This window comes from Taudactylus pleione, unplaced genomic scaffold, assembly GCF_031769625.1.
Source record: "Taudactylus pleione unplaced genomic scaffold, aTauple2 ptg000912l, whole genome shotgun sequence".
NCBI lineage: Eukaryota > Metazoa > Chordata > Amphibia > Anura > Myobatrachidae > Taudactylus > Taudactylus pleione.
Genome location: NW_028285313.1, coordinates 338,962 through 357,552, shown reverse-complemented (window position 1 = coordinate 357,552; position 18,591 = coordinate 338,962). Strand labels below are relative to the sequence as shown.

At 47.7% G+C, this 18,591-nt stretch overlaps 1 protein-coding gene across 11 annotated transcripts in view; it reads left to right on the top strand.

The window, feature by feature from the left end:
- RAP1GAP (RAP1 GTPase activating protein) overlaps nt 1–18,591 on the top strand; it is a 269,542-nt gene that overhangs the window by 63,010 nt on the left and 187,941 nt on the right. Inside the window, exons 1-2 of one of the 11 annotated variants that reach the window (XM_088459488.1) lie at nt 13,674–13,719; nt 13,938–14,010. The exons of 9 other annotated variants lie outside the window; for them this stretch is intronic. The gene's annotated coding sequence lies outside the window, so the exon portion shown is untranslated. Of the gene's footprint in view, nt 1–13,673; nt 13,720–13,765; nt 14,011–18,591 lie in introns of those variants that run through there. One more of the 11 variants, XM_088459486.1, reaches the window with a different exon arrangement.

Sequence of the window (18,591 nt, the reverse complement as noted above, 5' to 3'; positions counted from 1 at the left end):
TTGTAAGAACAGATACTACTGAGAATTACATCCAGTGTATGCAGCGGGAGAAGTGGTACTGTGCAACTACCATGTATAAAGTGTAAGGACAGATACTACTGAGAATTACATCCAGTGTATGCAGCGGGAGAAGTGGTACTGTGCAGCTACCGTGTATAAAGTGTAAGGACAGATACTACTGAGAATTACACCCAGCGAATGCTGCGGGATAAGTGGTGCTGTGCAACTACCATGTATAAAGTGTAAGGACAGATACTACTGAGAATTACATCCAGTGTATGCAGCGGGAGAAGTGGTACTGTGCAACTACCGTGTATAAAGTGTAAGGACAGATACTACTGAGAATTACACCCAGCGAATGCTGCGGGAGAAGTGGTACTGTGTAGCTTCCATGTATAAAGTGTAAGGACAGATACTACTGAGAATTACATCCAGTGTATGCAGCGGGAGAAGTGGTACTGTGCAACTACCGTGTATAAAGTGTAAGGACAGATACTACTGAGAATTACATCCAACGTATGCAGCGGGAGAAGTGGTACTGTGCAGCTTCCATGTATAAAGTGTAAGGACAGATACAACTGAGAATTACATCCAGTGTATGCAGCGGGAGAAGTGGTACTGTGCAGCTTCCATGTATAAAGTGTAAGGACAGATACAACAGAGAATTACATCCAGTGTATGCAGCGGGAGAAGTGGTATTGTGCAACTTCCATGTATAAAGTGTAAGGACAGATACTACTGAGAATTACATCCAGTGTATGCAGCGGGAGAAGTGGTACTGTGCAGCTTCCATGTATAAAGTGTAAGGACAGATACTACTGAGAATTACATCCAGTGTATGCAGCGGGAGATGTGGTATTGTGCAACTTCCATGTATAAAGTGTAAAGACAGATACTACTGAGAATTATATCCAGTGTATGCAGCAGGAGAAGTGGTACTGTGCAGCTTCCATGTAAAAAAGTGTAAGGACAGATACAACTGAGAATTATATCCAGTGTATGCAGCAGGAGAAGTGGTACTGTGCAGCTTCCATGTATAAAGTGTAAGGACAGATACAACTGAGAATTATATCCAGTGTATGCAGCGGGAGAAGTGGTACTGTGCAGCTTCCATTTATATATTATAAGAACAGATAGAACTGAGTATTGCGTCCATGTTGGGTGGATAAGGAAGAAATGGCAGAGACCTGATGCAGGATATTGGTGGCTGTGAGGGCTCTTTCCCTATCTCCGCACATCGCAGCAATAGGGAATCCATTATCGGGACAGTGAGGTGAAGCGATGGCGTATGCTGCAGGCTTCAGGCGCATATATGCATGTCTGGGTTACCGGAGCGGATCCAGAGGTCACTCCCTATAAAACAAGGCGATATTGTTACATCTGTATGTGGTAAATAATAGGGATAGATGAATGCTGCTGGCGTCATTTTCAGGGTGTAATATATGGGCATTGGGCCCCGCGATCACGGCGGGCGAATAGCGTCATATAAAGGGCCACTTTCCCGGTAACTGAGGACACAATGGAAGAAATGGCTCCTATAGGGAGGTATCCTATCTTCAGTACGTAAATGGAGCTAGATCCACAGTGTCAGAGGCTGCCCGGTCTGTGTCCTTATATCCAGTGTCTAAGTAAGATTCGGTAACATCAACGTACAACGACCAGCCACTCAGCGCTTGCAGCAGGTCTGACCCGGCTCTCCTGACACGCTGAGAGCCATCATGCTGTGCAGGAGATGACAATGGCTAATTTACGCACGCCCATGTAATGGCATTTAAACGGTCAGACACCCCTGTGTCTTCTGACAAATCCCCCCCCCCCATTACCATCCCCAAACACTGGCTGCCTATCGCTCACTTCGCGAATGGGTTCTCTGTGCGCGCGGAACTGCGAAACAATCGATCGATCTGCATAAAAATCATCATTGCGCACGTCTGTGAATAAGGCCCTTTGTCACTGCCTCCGAATTCCTCATGTCCCAGGATACGGTACAAATCCCAGCGTTGTCATTTCCTCACTTCATTCTACCAAATCCCCCCCTGAGTGTAGCGGTAACCGCGGCATCTCTACACCTCTATTACATGCAGTATCATCTTTATGTAGAAATCATTAGAGCAGAGAGACCACATCCCAATGGGCTCAGCCAGAGCTTCTGTCATCTGCCGCAGTCTTTTCCCTGTGAGTAACACCGAGCAAACGTCCCCAACCTAAAAAGTGGGACTGTTAGAAATAATAAGGAAGCCTCCTGCCATTATTAGATAAACGCAGTGTGCTCAGGGGGTAGAGGCAGTGTGCTCAGGGGGTAGAAGCAGTGTGCTCAGGGGGGTAGAGGCAGTGTGCTCAGGGGGGTAGAGGCAGTGTGCTCAAGGGGGTAGAGGCAGTGTGCTCAGGGGGTAGAAGCAGTGTGCTCAGGGGGGTAGAAGCAGTGTGCTCAGGGGGTAGTGGCAGTGTGCTCAGGGGGTAGAGGCAGTGTGCACAGGGGGGTAGAGGCAGTGTGCTCAGGGGGGTAGAGGCAGTGTGCTCCGGGGTAGAAGCAGTGTGCTCAGGGGGTAGAGGCAGTGTGCTCGGGGGTAGAGGCAGTGTGCTCAGGGGGTAGAGGCAGTGTGCTCAGGGGGTAGAAGCAGTGTGCTCAGGGGGGTAGAGGCAGTGTGCTCAGGGGGTAGAGGCAGTGTGCTCAGGGGGTAGAGGCAGTGTGCTCAGGGGGGTAGAGGCAGTGTGCTCAGGGGGTAGAGGCAGTGTGCTCAGGGGGTAGAGGCAGTTTGCTCGGGGTAGAGGCAGTGTGCTCAGGGGGTAGAAGCAGTGTGCTCAGGGGGGTAGAGGCAGTGTGCTCAGGGGGTAGAAGCAGTGTGCTCAGGGGGGTAGAGGCAGTGTGCTCAGGGGGTAGAGGCAGTGTGCTCAGGGGGTAGAAGCAGTTTGCTCAGGGGGTAGAGGCAGTGTGCTCAGGGAGTAGAAGCAGTGTGCTCAGGGGGGTAGAGGCAGTGTGCTCAGGGGGTAGAGGCAGTGTGCTCAGGGGGTAGAGGCAGTGTGCTCAGGGGGTAGAGGCAGTGTGCTCAGGGGGGTAGAGGCAGTGTGCTCAGGGGGTAGAGGCAGTGTGCTCAGGGGGTAGAGGCAGTTTGCTCAGGGGGTAGAAGCAGTGTGCTCAGGGGGTAGAAGCAGTGTGCTCAGGGGGTAGAAGCAGTGTGCTCAGTGGGGTAGAGGCAGTGTGCTCAGGGGGTAGAAGCAGTGTGCTCAGGGGGGTAGAGGCAGTGTGCTCAGGGGGTAGTGGCAGTGTGCTCAGGGGGGTAGAGGCAGTGTGCTCAGGGGGTAGAGGCAGTGTGCTCAGGGGGTAGAAACAGTGTGCTCAGGGGGGTAGAGGCAGTGTGCTCAGGGGGTAGAGGCAGTGTGCTCAGGGGGTAGAGGCAGTGTGCTCAGGGGGGTAGAGGCAGTGTGCTCAGGGGGTAGAGGCAGTGTGCCCAGGGGGGTAGAGGCAGTGTGCTCAGGGGGGTAGAGGCAGTGTGCTCAGGGGGTAGAGGCAGTGTGCTCAGGGCGTAGACGCAGTGTGCTCAGGGCGTAGACGCAGTGTGCTCTAATCATGCTGCGGCTTGGGGTTGCCGGCGAGTGTAATGTTAGGACCTGTTCTGCACGTGCTTGCGCAGACCCGGAACCATCGGATGAACGTACATCTCTGAATCAGGCCCTGAAACTAAAAACATCTCTGGCGATACAATTTTTATTTTTGTTAAAGATAAAATTGCTACAAATCACCTGAATTTGGAAGAAGGTTGGGTTGTTACATATGGGTTGGGACAATGAAATCCTGTTATTTTTTTCTCTTTCTATTGGTAATTTGGCGATTTTCTGCCCATTTTGATAGATTTAATGAGGTTGGAAATTTGTCCTTTGTTTGTACCGTCTATAATTTTATTGCCCTCTGTCAGTGGATTACACAGCGCTGGACGACACTGCAGGACAGCGTCACACGGTGACCACTAGATGGCGAACAGGGATCACTCACTATGGCAGAACCCCCAGGACTGGGAGCATCTGTAAGAGATACTGGATGGGCGAAGCGTCGTTGTGCCTTCCCACTGAGACCCCCCCACAAGACACATGGGACTATGCATAGAGGAACCGAGGAAATAAAGTGGGGAGGGGAAGCTACTGAGTCCCAGTGCTCTGCAGGTACTGGCAGTGCGTACAGGGCGGGAGGCTTTCTGTGCGTTATACCTCAACAAATTTCTTTACTCGCCTCTATTCCGTCACAGAATCTTTGACGTGTTCCCCCGGCAGTCGCGTTGCTCTCCCCGTATTTGTGGGTGCATGGCGTCCGCGCACACTGCTTGTCCCTCTAACAGCTGGACATTTTTTGTTATTTTCATCCAAACCCTCGGCTCACTTCAACTTCATGTGTAGCGGAACGTGATTGAGGGGACATGGTGGCGGCCTTTTCTTTTACATCTCTCATGGTCAGCAAATAATCGTGCTTGGAGGCCGAAAGGTGCAAAATACGTCCCATTATAAGTATAAGAATATGACCCCATCTGAGAGGCTGGTAAGGTGACTTATAGCCACTATTACACATAGGAAGAGCTGGTGCCATACGTAACATTACATGCTGTGGTGACCGACTCGCTCCCCAGACCTCCCTCATTGGCCAGTCCAACACTTGTCTTACTGCACACCCGCGATCCAAGGCCGGTACTCCCAGAGCAATAGCTGCTTCGTTGTACACCGGGGACCACGTTGTTAGAGCTTCAAGAACAGTTTGGTCACAAAATCCATATTTAAAGATACAAAAATAAGGGGATAGGTTGTGATTCCAGAATAGAATAGTGAAAACTGCATCAAAATCCGTCCAGTGGTTCTCGCGATTAGTGGGAACAGACAGACAGACGCCTGCCAGGGACTTTATTTTCTACTATGTAAGCGGCCGCTCGTTCGCTCCGAGCGATGTTCGCACAACTGCGCATGCGTATGGGTTGTAATACGCATGCGCGAACCAGTCATTGTGGTCCGAAATTGTGTGCTCGCAAAATAGCGAATGCCTGCTAATTTGAGTGACAGAATGAGGCGTTTGTGGGTGGTAACAGGGGAAGGTGCTTGAAAACGGGGAGTGGAGATCCGAACGCAGGCGTGCCAAACGGTCAAAACGGGCGTTTTAAGGGTGTGCATAATTAACAAAGCAGCGTCATCGACCACGTCACTTGGTTGTCTTTTAACCTGAACTGTTCACATGATTGCGGTAGGAAAATCCAACCACAAGTACTGCGAGCAGTTCATACGCCTTTCGATGTACTCGATTAATCTAATAAATAGCGGAGATGACGTATGATGCGAGCGGCCAGGGGGCGTTTTTTTAAAAATAGCGAGCGCATGTTTCTTTTGCTCGTTCAGACATAGAGGCGTCAACAGACCACAAAGAGCGAGCGCTCAATTTAAATATCCGGCCCCTTTTTCTGAATGAGCGAACGCAAATTGTGTCCGGCTCTGAATCAGGCCCTTAGAGCCCTATGTCTGCATGAGTGTTATGATAAGATTTATGTCTCTATTCCTCATGATAAGCCATTTTCACCCGCATATGTATAACTCAGGCATTCTTGCCCCGCATTGCCATCTGCTGGCTACGTACACTAAGGGGCATATGCACCAACGACTGCGTATAAAATGCGGTTAATGTAAGAAAATGTTGAACCAACTCGCAATGCAGCCATGAAAACGACCGCTTGCACTTAACAAAGTTGGGGCACATTCTAGAGCCTGTAAATCCGACTTGCATAGAAGCCCCCATAGACTACTGTTACATCTAGGGGAAACTGAGATTTTGCGGGGATCCCCCGTAAAGGTACTGTCGGCGGATTTCCCGCAAAATAGCTTAAATAAATTTGCCCCTAAATCACACTTCTCAGGCTTTTGTTCTCCTCTCTTTGCAAGATCTGCGGGGGGTCTATTTACTAAGCAGTGTTAGGAGACAGAGTGAAAAGTGATAAGGTACCAGCCAATCAGCTCCCAACTGTCATTTTTCAAACACAGCCTGTGAGATGGCAGTTGGGAGCTGATTGGCTGACACCTTATCACTTTTCACTCTGTCTCCTAACACTGCTTAGTAACTAGACCCCTGATTCTCTATGTGCCTTTTGCTCCCTGCATTATTCCCCCCCTCCCCCCCATGGCAGATTTCTCCTTACGGGCACTCACTACGGGCCCGATTCAGCATAGATCGCTATTTTGATAGTGTACGCAGGCGGCCAATTGTTGCATATGCATCGTGCATTGCAGTGCGCGTGCGTGACTTAGCATTGCGATTGCTCTGCGATCACTCACGGAGATACAGAGCCATCGCAGGGTGAGTGACGTCAAGGCTGCGTTATGACATGCAATATAATTTCTAAATTTGTTTTGAGAATGGGGGGGGCATAAGAGGTGATTTGTACAGGTTGATCTGATTTGTGTATAGTATTGGGGGGTGGGGGTGAGCTGCAGGTAAACCGTCCTAATTATTTAATTAATGCATTTTTTAGTGAATATAAATGCACAATTATTTATCAAACTCATCTCCCAAGGGGAGGGGGCCCAGGATCAAACCCTGTCAGGGGGCCCATCATTCCCGTGGGCAGCCCGGGCTCTGTACATACACATACAGTACACGCTATTTCCATGTAAATCACAGGAGGCTGAAAATTCATTTACTCGGAGCAGTCTCCGGAGACTCTGAATTATTCCTTTATTTTACATTTTAAAGACTTGTGGCAGATTCCTCATTCCAGCTGGAAGTACGACCGTAGCAGATCCCTGTATAAATATTTCATGTTATTATCCTGGTGATATGAATAATATAATGGAATATGTTCCATGTTTTATGTTGACGGTGAAAACACAGTTAGTATTATCTTCCCAAGGAGATGAAATCATTTCATCTCTCAACAGCTTTATCTCATTTATACTGGAAGTAACCCTATTTTATCCTGACAAAAGGACAGGCCTGTATATAAATCCCTATTTTATCCTGACAAAAGGACAGGCCTGTATATAAATCCCTATTTTATCCTGACAAAAGGACAGGCCTGTATATAAATCCCTATTTTATCCTGACAAAAGGACAGGCCTGTATATAAATCCCTATTTTATCCTGACAAAAGGACAGGCCTGTATATAAATCCCTATTTTATCCTGACAAAAGGACAGGCCTGTATATAAATCCCTATTTTATCCTGACAAAAGGACAGGCCTGTATATAAATCCCTATTTTATCCTGACAAAAGGACAGGCCTGTATATAAATCCCTATTTTATCCTGACAAAAGGACAGGCCTGTATATAAATCCCTATTTTATCCTGACAAAAGGACAGGCCTGTATATAAATCCCTATTTTATCCTGACAACGGAAAGGCCTGTATATAAATCCCTCTTTTATCCTGACAAAAGGAATGGCCTGTATATAAATCCCTATTTTATCCTGACAAAAGGAATGGCCTGTATATAAATCCCTATTTTATCCTGACAAAGGAATGGCCTGTATATAAATCCCTCTTTTATCCTGACAACAGAAAGGCCTGTATATAAATCCCTCTCTTATCCTACAACGGAAAGGCCTGTATATAAATCCCTCTTTTATCCTACAACGGAAAGGCCTGTATATAAATCCCTCTTTTATCCTGACAACAGAAAGGCCTGTATATAAATCCCTCTCTTATCCTACAACGGAAAGGCCTGTATATAAATCCCTCTTTTATCCTGACAACAGAAAGTCCTGTATATAAATCCCTCTTTTATCCTGACAACAGAAAGGCCTGTATATAAATCCCTCTCTTATCCTACAACGGAAAGGCCTGTATATAAATCCCTCTCTTATCCTACAACGGAAAGGCCTGTATATAAATCCCTCTCTTATCCTACAACGGAAAGGCCTGTATATAAATCCCTCTCTTATCCTACAACGGAAAGGCCTGTATATAAATCCCTCTCTTATCCTACAACGGAAAGGCCTGTATATAAATCCCTCTTTTATCCTACAACGGAAAGCCCTCTATATAAATCACTCTTTTATCCTGAAAACAGAAAGGCCTGTATGTAAATCCCTCCTTTATCCTGACAATGGAAAAGCTTGTATATAAATCCCTATTTTATCTTGTCATCGGAACGGCATGTATATAAATCCCTATTTTATCCTGTCATCGGAACGGCGTGTATATAAAGCCCTATTTTATCCTATCATCGGAAAGGCGTGTATATAAATCCCTATTTTATCCTGTCATCGGAACGGCGTGTATATAAACCCCTATTTTATCTTGTCATCGGAGCGGCGTGTATATAAATCCCTATTTTATCCTGTCATCGGAACGGCCTGTATAAATATAACAATTTTATCCTGTCATCGGAATGGCTTGTATATAAATTCCTATTTAATCCTTATTGGAACAGCTTGTATATACATCCCTATTTTATTCTGTCGTTGGAACGGCATTTATATAGATCCCTGTTTAATCCTGTCATCAGAAAGGCCTGTATATAAATCCCTATTTTATCCTGTAATCAGAAAGGCTTGTATAAGACTTGGGTTTCCAGAGGCTCATTTAGCTAAATGCTGAATTTCACAGTCACGTGCAAACATGAGATGGTCTTATGTGGGAGTCAATATAGATTAGTGAGATGCAAGGGGTATAAAGGGGCATTTTGGGGACTTTCCTGGCTGTGCTTGTTATTATAAACCCCCAGAGGTGGTGGAGGTCAGACCTTGGCCTTTATGTTCAATGAAACGCGTTTCATATTATTCAGTGCTCTTACCTTGTCAGACACGTATTTGTTTGGGAACCCGGTGTCTGATATTCGTCTGTATGGGTGTCTGGAGATGTATAACAAAAGCTGGCAGGCCTAAGGAGACCACCTGGCATGAAATATATTGCTCTTCCCTGACCGGGAATCGAAACTTGGGTCTCGACAGAGAGATGCCATATCGTACCCATTAGACCACCAGGGACTTCGGTGTTGGAGACAAGTTGGTATGTGCAATCAGAGGAGAGTGTGGCAGTAAACTGACCAGGCTGATACTGGATTAGTACTGTAGATATATAATAAAACACTCTTCTTACTGTAACCAGAATGCTGGAGTGGTAGATCTTGGCAACGTATTCACCAGACTGACACTGGGTTGTCGCTGTAGTCCAATATCCAGGAGCTCTCAGATAATAGCAGCATCGGATGCAGACCAAACACTGGAATGGGTAGTAGGTGAGGATACCAGGAACGGTATCAAATGGGGCAGGAACCAGGAACACTCACCATGCAAGGAGAATGGTATATATAGGCGAGTTGTAGGTTCGGATAACAGGAACAGATGAAGGTTCTCTGTGCAGCCAGTGGGATAGCTGCCTCAGGCATAGACAGAACCGGATACAGACCGGACACCGGAATGGATAGTGGGTGATGATACCGGGAACATTGCCAATGGAGTAGGAACCAGGAGCACTCACCATGCAGTGAGAATGGTATACACAGGCGAGTTGCAAGTTCGGATATCAGGAACAGGTTTTTCTAGGCGTGGGATTGGCTACACGTAAATCTAGTATTAGGATTGGCTATAGGTAAATATAGTCCTGGGATTGGCTACAGGTAAATTTAGTCCTGGGATTGGCTACAGGTAATTCTAGCCATGGGATTGGTTACAGGTTGGTCTAGTCCTGGGATTGGCTATAGGTAAATTTGGTCCTGGGGATGTGCATATTGCCCAATCTAATGTGCAGACTCCTCTGCTGGTCCTGTCATTATTGTACTGTACACTGAAGTACCAAAAGTCACGTGATAGATGCCTAGTATCGTGCAGGACCCCCTCTTGCCCAGCAAAGTGCAGCAACTCAACGTGGCATCAATTCCACAAGTGGTTAGAAGACCACTGGAGAGATGTTGACCCATGCCATCTGGATAGCTTCTCACAGCTCTCTGATATTTGTAGGTGCAGAATCTTGGGTGTGAATGAACCTCTCCACCACGTCCCATAAATGCTTGATTGGGTTTGTGTCAGGCGATGACACGGTGCATTATCCTGCTGGATTATTCCATCGTTGTGGGGGTACATGAATTCCATGTAGGGCTGCAATTGGTCATCAAGCAATGCAGCATAGCGGTTACTGGTCACTGACGTGTTCAGGCAGACCCAACCCATGTCACGTGATCACACCCCACTGCATGGTGCCCTGTTAATGACTGAGTCCCATGGCCTCATGGGGTCTGCGCTACACCCGAACCCTACCATCATTCTAAAACAACTGGAACCGTGACTCATCGGACCACGCCACATGTTGCTGGTACTTCAGGGTTCAATTAGCGACGTCACAAGCCCAGGTGAGGCGCTGTGCCCAGTGCCGTAGTGGTAACAGGGACAATCTGGTGGGTCTTCTGCTCCCATATCCCATGGAAGCTAAAGAACCCTGCACTGACCTGCTGGATATACGCCTGGTACCTCCTGCAGTGGATGTGATTAGAGCGAGTGCCGCTTATCTGTTACCACGGACAATTCTGGGCAGGTGCCACTGGTCATGATCATAAAGCTCCTGCCCACGGTGGGTGGTAATGCCTTCCATGAGGTATTCCCGGTACACACGTGACACCATACAGAGGACACACAGCCCCGTTCGAACTCTTAATTGACGTCGCCTTGACATGAGCAGCCTAGCCGGTGTTCATACTGACTTACGATATGTCAGATTACAACCGATGCAGGTCTGGGCATTTCCAAGACATCACAGTTTGGTGACGCCACCTACCAATACCTTTACTTGCTATCCCATGACGTTTGGCACTTCAGTGTGCTTGTGTACATTCTCTGATTGGGAAGAGGAGGGGTATCTATTCATCATAAAATAAACAAGGTTAAAACCTGATTATATGCGTCGCCCGTAAAAGGAAAAACATCTGTTCTTAAGGCGGCAGTTGTATTCCTCTCCTTTTAGAGGATGGTTGTCAGATCAGTAGAACCAGCCAATGCGAATAGCGAATACATAGGCAACATTGCCGTTTCCTCATTTGCAGGTTTGCATAATAAAGGACTAATTTTAACTTCATATGTGATCGCATCGAGCGATTTCATTCATACTGCACTTGTGATGATAAGTGTCATCTTTTGCAACCATACGCACAATTCATAGTAGAGTTGGCCATTGACCATCAATGGTTATAAACCATCAAGAATACGGGCATGTAGTCGTATTGGTATGCAGTTGGGAAGCCGGCGGACCTAATCCCGACAGCCGGCTGCGGGATTTCCTCCTCTGCCGGGATGCCGCTGTTGGGATTCCAACCGCCGGGTATGGGTCCAGCGGTAAATCATACCGATTCCGTCGTGTTAGAATGCCCTTGACAGCGAGGCTGTAACTGCACGCTACATGCATGTGAACTAATTGCAGTACAGCCATGCATTCTGTGTATTATATGTGCCCAGAATGACATGTGTGTTTACTGAATCCCCCCCCTCCCCCATTACAGAGATTGTTTATGGGGTCTTAGGCCCTCATTCAGAGCCGCTCGTTCCGAGCGATGTTCGCACATCTGCGCATGCGTACGGTTTGTAATACGCATGCGCGAACCAGTCAGTGCGGCCGAAAATCGTTTGTTCGCTATATAGCGAATGCCTGACATTTTGAATGACAGGAGGAGGCGTATGTGGGTGGTAACAGGGGAAGGTGCTTGAAAACGGGGAGTGGAGATCAGAACGCAGGCGTGCTTAAAGGTCAAAACGGGCGTTTTAAGGGTGTGCATAATTAATACAGCAGCGTCATTGACCACGTCACTTGGTTTTTTTTTAAGTCAGAACTGCTCGCAATATAGCGGTTGAATAAACCAGCCACAAGAATAGCGAGCAGTTCATACGCTGTTCGATGTACTCGATTAATCTAATAAATAGCGGACATGACGTATGGTGCGAGCGGCAAGGGGGCGTATTTTTCAAAATTTCGACCGCAAGTTTTGCTCGCTCGTTCAGACTTAGAGGCGTGAACAGACCGTAAAGTGCAAACGGTTCATTTGAATAGCCACCCCCTTTTTTTAAAACGAACGACCGCAAATAGCGAGCGGCTCTGAATGAGGCCCTAATTGCAGTACAGCCATGCATTCTGTGTATCATATGTGCCCAGAATGACATGTGTGTTTACTGAATCCCCCCCTCCCCCATTACAGAGATTGGTTATGGGGTCTTAGGGTGCAGGGAATATTGCAGGCACCTCCGGGTCCGCTCTCCTCTCAGGAATATCCCTATTACAGCCAGACAGTATAACTGGGAGACGGCAAAGGCAGACATATAAATAATGAATGAAGGCTTTATGTGAGCATTTGCTATGCATTGGGGTTTAACGAGAACCCTGGGGCCCTTCTCTAGTAAACAGGGTGACTTGATCAGTGACCCCAGCGCTCGTTGCAGGAGGCCGTGTAATTAGGCCGGGAATAAGATCACCAGGGACCGGCTGAGACACGCTTTTCCTGGATTCCTCCTATTGCTGCCGGAGGAAGAAAGGGAATCTCCTTGACTTGTTTTAGACAACAATACATGAACAAGTCAGCCCCGTGCCCCCCGCCGTGCTCCGGGTAGTGCAGCTTTCATCCGGTTACCATGACAACATGTAAATCTCCCTCCTCACCAGGGACACACTCCATGAAAATCCCCAGTTATGGGGGCACAGGGCCGGTGCTAAAACACCCTGGCACGTCAGCGGGCGCCAGACACTGCGGTCGTCTCACATCTCGCAGCGTTACCAGGCCGGGGCCGGACAGAAACGACTCCTGGAGAGTCCCAGACAGACATTGTGCTCTTCCAGCGCGCTATAATCACAGGCCGCAGTGAGACGCGTTCATCGCTGCGGTGCTGACCGGATTAAAGGCCGCTGATTTTACGCTCCCTCCTTTTATTGACCTTTTAGTGCATATTGGGGACAGGGCTGGGGGTTGTCCTGTGACAGGTCGAATCATTGTGTCAGCGAAACGTGCAGTTTAACTCATTTGTCTAGTTGTGGGACTATAATCCCCAGCATTCCTTGGTGAGACTGACAGAAGTCCTTGTATTTGCCGCCATGCGTTTGTGTGAGTGTATTATCTCTACATAGAAAGCACCATATGAATTACACGTGTGCAGGGCAGGTTTGCGGGTGTTACTCTGGTCGGTGCTGTATGTAGGACATTTCTGTACTTTAGGAAATAGCCGAATATCATTTGCATAAAACACGCTGTGTGGCACTCCTATCAGTCCCCCCTGTTTCCAATTAGAGTGTAAGCTCTTGTGTCCTCATCCTGTTTGCCTAAATTATTATTCCGGGGTTGTAACCAGCCCTGTAGAATATGTGGTGGTTTATACACAGAATATTATAATATCTGCTGGATGTATTGTGGCTTTCCTGTATATACCCTCAGGCTGTCAGCTGGGTGGTGGCTCCGTGCATCCACGACTCTGACGCCAGATAATGTCCCATCGTCCTGGTGTCTGCAGGTGACAGAGCGTTTCCCGTGGATGGTGCCTGCGGGTTTCGGGATCGTGCATCCACATGACTGTCCCTGCCAGAGCTGCAATGTGTCATTAACCCCTGTGGTCCCAGGCCGTAGTGAGCTCTGCATCTGTTCCAAGCTGTCACCGCTGTATGAAGCTCGGGGGGGGGGGGATTTCAGCAGTTTATCACATCTCGCAGAATGAAAGGATTGGAAATCCCAGAATGAAGCAGCCTGCGGTGGGTTCGGGAGGAGTGGAGAGAATGGGATAGAGGGGGGAGGGTAAGTCCAGAACAGCTCCCCTCTCTCTCTCTCTCTCTCTCTCTCTCTCTCTCTCTCTCTCTCTCTCTCTCTCTCTCTCTCTCTCTCTTCTCTCTCTTCTCTCTCTCTCCTCTCTCTCTCTCTCTCTCTCTCACATCCACATGAGATACAGCAAGGTGCAGCTGCCGGGAGGCTGTCTCCATCGCTGCCATTGGCTCAGTGTCTCCCTGGGATTGCAGGTCCTACCGTCTGGAGGTTTGGGATCCGGTGGACTGGGCAGGATCTCCTTCCTCTCTCCCCGGCCGCAGTACGGTGAGTACATGTCTCTTATCCCTCATGGTCTGGGGCTTTGTGTGGCTCCTGACAGGCCAGGAGACATGCAGGTGGTCCTGCATATTAATGGTATGATATATGTAGTGATGGTTATGTCTCGGTAAGGGGAGAGCTACCTCTAGCGGGTCTTATTCACCTCCCTCACCTCTGTGTAAGGTCATGTGGGGCTGGGGTCCCCCCCCCTCCGTGCATTGCGTGACCTTCACCAGGTGGGAAATTGGGTCGTAGATCTGAAGTGCCGCATTCTGTATGCTGCAGAGTAATATTTATATTGGAGCGGATGGAGGGGAACCTTCAGCTGAAACTCTCGTGTGACGTGACGGGAGCCAGCTGCAACCTGTGATGCGATCACCTCTCTGTGTCCTGCCCTCCTGACATTGCCCTCTCTCTAAGTCCTGGTCTGCCCTCCTGACATTGCCCTCTCTCTAAGTCCTGGTCTGCCCTCCTGACATTGCCCTCTCTGTAAGTCCTGGTCTCTGCGCAGAACACAGGGGCGAGACGTGGGATAATGCCTATTCCACACCTAGAACGGAGAGCTTACACTCCATTCAGATACAGGGTCGATCACACTCGAGAGCTAATTTATTTGTTGATTAATTCTAACACTGGAAAGAGCTCCCAAAGTTTGCATCGCTTTATAATAACGCCGCTAATACTAATAGAATATGCAACCGGTGACGGCAGAGCGAGCCGCAGTGTGTCTGCGAATAGTCGCTCTCAGCGATCTGTGTCTTTGTAAGGAGTTTGCAGATAAGAGACGGACCAGCTGGTAGACGAATCATTGTGCCAGCTATTGGCTCTGTGGGTCTGGCAGGCAGCGCTGACCATACTGTGTTTTACTGTCACTAGCGGGACGGCCGCCTTGCTGATTTACATTTAGATATTGCGGCAATGCTACTATAGTGCCTATACCCAGTTCCCGGCCATTCTGATACATGCACAGAAGTGGTCCTCTTCATCTCCAGCTCATCCACTCTTGTCATTAACAGGAGTGTGTAAGGGGGCATCTGGCTTTGGACAAGGTCCTACTGGGCTGAAGCCCAGTAGGAAGACATGTCATAGCAATATCTCTCATATTATCCTGAAACATCCTAGGTAAGTGGCAGTGAGAGGGAGGTGGTGGTACTGTGTGTATGGGAATACATACTGTAGGTAAGTGGCAGTGAGAGGGAGGTGGTGGTACTGTGTGTATGAGAATACATACTGTAGGTAAGTGGCAGTGATGATGTGTGTGTAGGGGGATACATACTGTAGGTAAGTGGCAGTGATATGGAGGTGGTGGTACTTTGTGTAGAGGATACATACTGTAGGTAAGTGGCAGTGATAGGGAGGTGGTGGTACTTTGTGTAGGGGGATACATACTGTAGGTAAGTGGCAGTGATAGGGAGGTGGTGGTACTTTGTGTAGGGGATACATACTGTAGGTAAATGGCAGTGATAGGGAGGTGGTGGTACTTTGTGTAGGGGCAGTGGCGGGTCTAGGGACGGGCTAACAGGGCAGTCGCCCGGGGCGCCGGCCCCTAGAGGGCGCCACTCAGTCCCCAGAAGGCCACACAAAAAAAAAAAAACCCCATAATAATAAAAAAAACTAGCGCCGGTCTCTCCCGCGTTGCCAGGCACCCACTGATATTTATCAGCTGGCACCCGGCTCCCTCCCTGCAGTGGCAGCCGAAGCTCACTCCAGAGCTCCGGCTCCCGCATAGAGCACTATGGGAGGGACATCATGACTACTACTATAGGGGGCATTATTACTGGGGCACTACTACTGTGGGCATTGTATTAGGGGGCACTACTATGTACTGTGGACCTTGTGCATAAGGGGCACTAATTTGGGCATTGTGTAAAAGGGGCACCACTGTGTGTCATAACATGAATAAGGGACTAATGTGTGGCGTAATTTGAATTGGGGATACTGTATTATAAAGGGAATTACTGTGTGTGACACAATGTATTATACAGGGTATTACTGCATGTGGCATAATGTGTTATACAGGGCATTACTGCATGTGGCATAATGTGTTATACAGGGCATTACTGCATGTGGCATAATGTGTTATACAGGGCATTACTGCATGTGGCATAATGTATTATACAGGGCATTACTGCATGTGGCATAATGTATTATACAGGGCATTACTGCATGTGGCATAATGTGTTATACAGGGCATTACTGCATGTGGCATAATGTATTATACAGGGCATTACTGCATGTGGCATAATGTATTATACAGGGCATTACTGCATGTGGCATAATGTATTATACAGGGCATTACTGCATGTGGCATAATGTGTTATACAGGGCATTACTGCATGTGGCATAATGTGTTATACAGGGCATTACTGCATGTGGAATAATGTGTTATAAAGGCCATTACTGCGTGTGGTGTAATGTGTTATAAAGGCCATTACTGCGTGTGGTGTAATGTGTTATAAAGGGCATTACTGCGTGTGGCATAATGTGTTATACAGGGCATTACTGCGTGTGGTGTAATGTGTTATACAGGGCATTACTGCGTGTGGCATAATGTGTTATACAGGGCATTACTACATGTGGCATAATGTGTTATACAGGACATTACTGCGTGTGGCATAATGTGTTATACAGGGCATTACTGCGTGTGGCATAATATGTTATACAGGGCATTACTGCCTGTGGCATAATGTGTTATACAGGGCATTACTGTGTGTGGCATAATGTGTTTATAAAGAGCATTACTGCATGTGGCATAATGTATTTATAAAGGGCATTACTGTGTAAAGCGCATTACTGCACATGGCAATAATTCGCCATGAGGGGAGAACTTGAGGGGAAGCCCAGCACCTTCATAAGTGCTGGGCACGCCCCACAGTGTGATGAATTGGGGGTGTTCCACAATGACACACCCCCTTTACGGAAGAGCATGTGCTTTCAGCGTGCGCAGAGGAAAATCATCTACAAAAAGTTGTTGTTGTTGTTTTGTTTTTTTTGTTTTTTTTTTTGGGGGGGGGGGGCGCAACTGTGAACTTTCGCCCTGAGCTCCACAATGTCTAGAACTGGCCCTGTGTAGGGGGATACATTCTGTAGGTAAGTGGCAGTGGTAGGGAGGTGGTGGCACTGTGTGTAGGGAGATACACACTGTAGGTAAGTGGCAGTGATAGGGAGGTTGTGGTACTATGTGTAGGGGGATACATACTGTAGGTAAGAGGCAGTGATAAGGGGGCAGTGATGATGTGTGTGTAGGGGGATACATACTGTAGGTAAGTGGCAGTGATAGGGAGGTGGTGGTACATACTGTAGGTAAGTGGCAGTGATAGGGAGGTGGTGGCCCTGAGCTCCATAATGTCTAGAACCGGCCCTGTGTAGGGGGATACATACTGTAGGTAAGTGGCAGTGATAGGGAGGAGGTTGTGCTATGTGTAAGGGAAATACATATTGTAGTTAATGGCAGTGATATGGAGGAGGTTGTGCTATGTGTAGGGGGATACATACTGTAGTTAGTAGCAGTGATATGGAAACGGTTGTGCTTTGTGTAAGGGAAATACATACTGTAGTTAGTGGCAGTGATATGGAGGCTGTTGTACTGTGTAGGGGGATACATACTGTAGTTAGTGGCAGTGATATGGAGGAGGTTGTGCTATGTGTAAGTGGAATACATACTGTAGTTAGTGGCAGTTATATGGAGGCTGTTGTACTGTGTAGGGGGATACATACTGTAGTTAGTGGCAGTGATATGGAGGAGGTTGTGCTATGTGTAAATGGAATACATACTGTAGTTAGTGGCAGTTATATGGAGGCTGTTGTACTGTGTAGGGGGATACATACTGTAGTTAGTGGCAGTGATATGGAGGAGGTTGTGCTATGTGTAAGGGGAATACATACTGTAGTTAGTGGCAGTGATATGGAGAAGGTTGTGCTATGTGTAAGAGGAATACATACTGTAGTTAGTGGCAGTGATATGGAGGCGGTTGTGCTGTGTGTTAGGGGGATACATACTGTAGTTAGTGGCAGTGATATGGAGGAGGTTGTGCTATGTGTAAGGGAAATACATACTGTAGTTAGTGGCAGTGATATGGAGGCGGTTGTGCTGTGTGTTAGATGGATACATACTGTAGTTAATGGCAGTGATATGGAGGAGGTTGTGCTATGTGTAAGGGGAATACAAACTGTAGTTAGTGGCAGTGATATGGAGGCGGTTGTACTGTGTAGGGGGAATACATACTGTAGTTAGTGGCAGTGATATGGAGGAGGTTGTGCTTTGTATAAGGGGAATACATACTGTAGTTAGTGGCAGTGATATGGAGGAGGTTGTGCTATGTGTAAGGGGAATACATACTGTAGTTAGTGGCAGTGATATGGAGGCGGTTGTACTATGTGTAAGGGAAATACATACTGTAGTTAGTGGCAGTGATATGGAGGAGGTTGTGCTATGTGTAAGGGGAATACATACTGTAGTTAGTGGCAGTTATATGGAGGAGGTTGTGCTATATGTAAGGGAAATACATACTGTAGTTAGTGGCAGTGATATATAGAAGGTTGTGCTATGTGTAAAGGAAATACATACTGTAGTTGGTGGCAGTGATA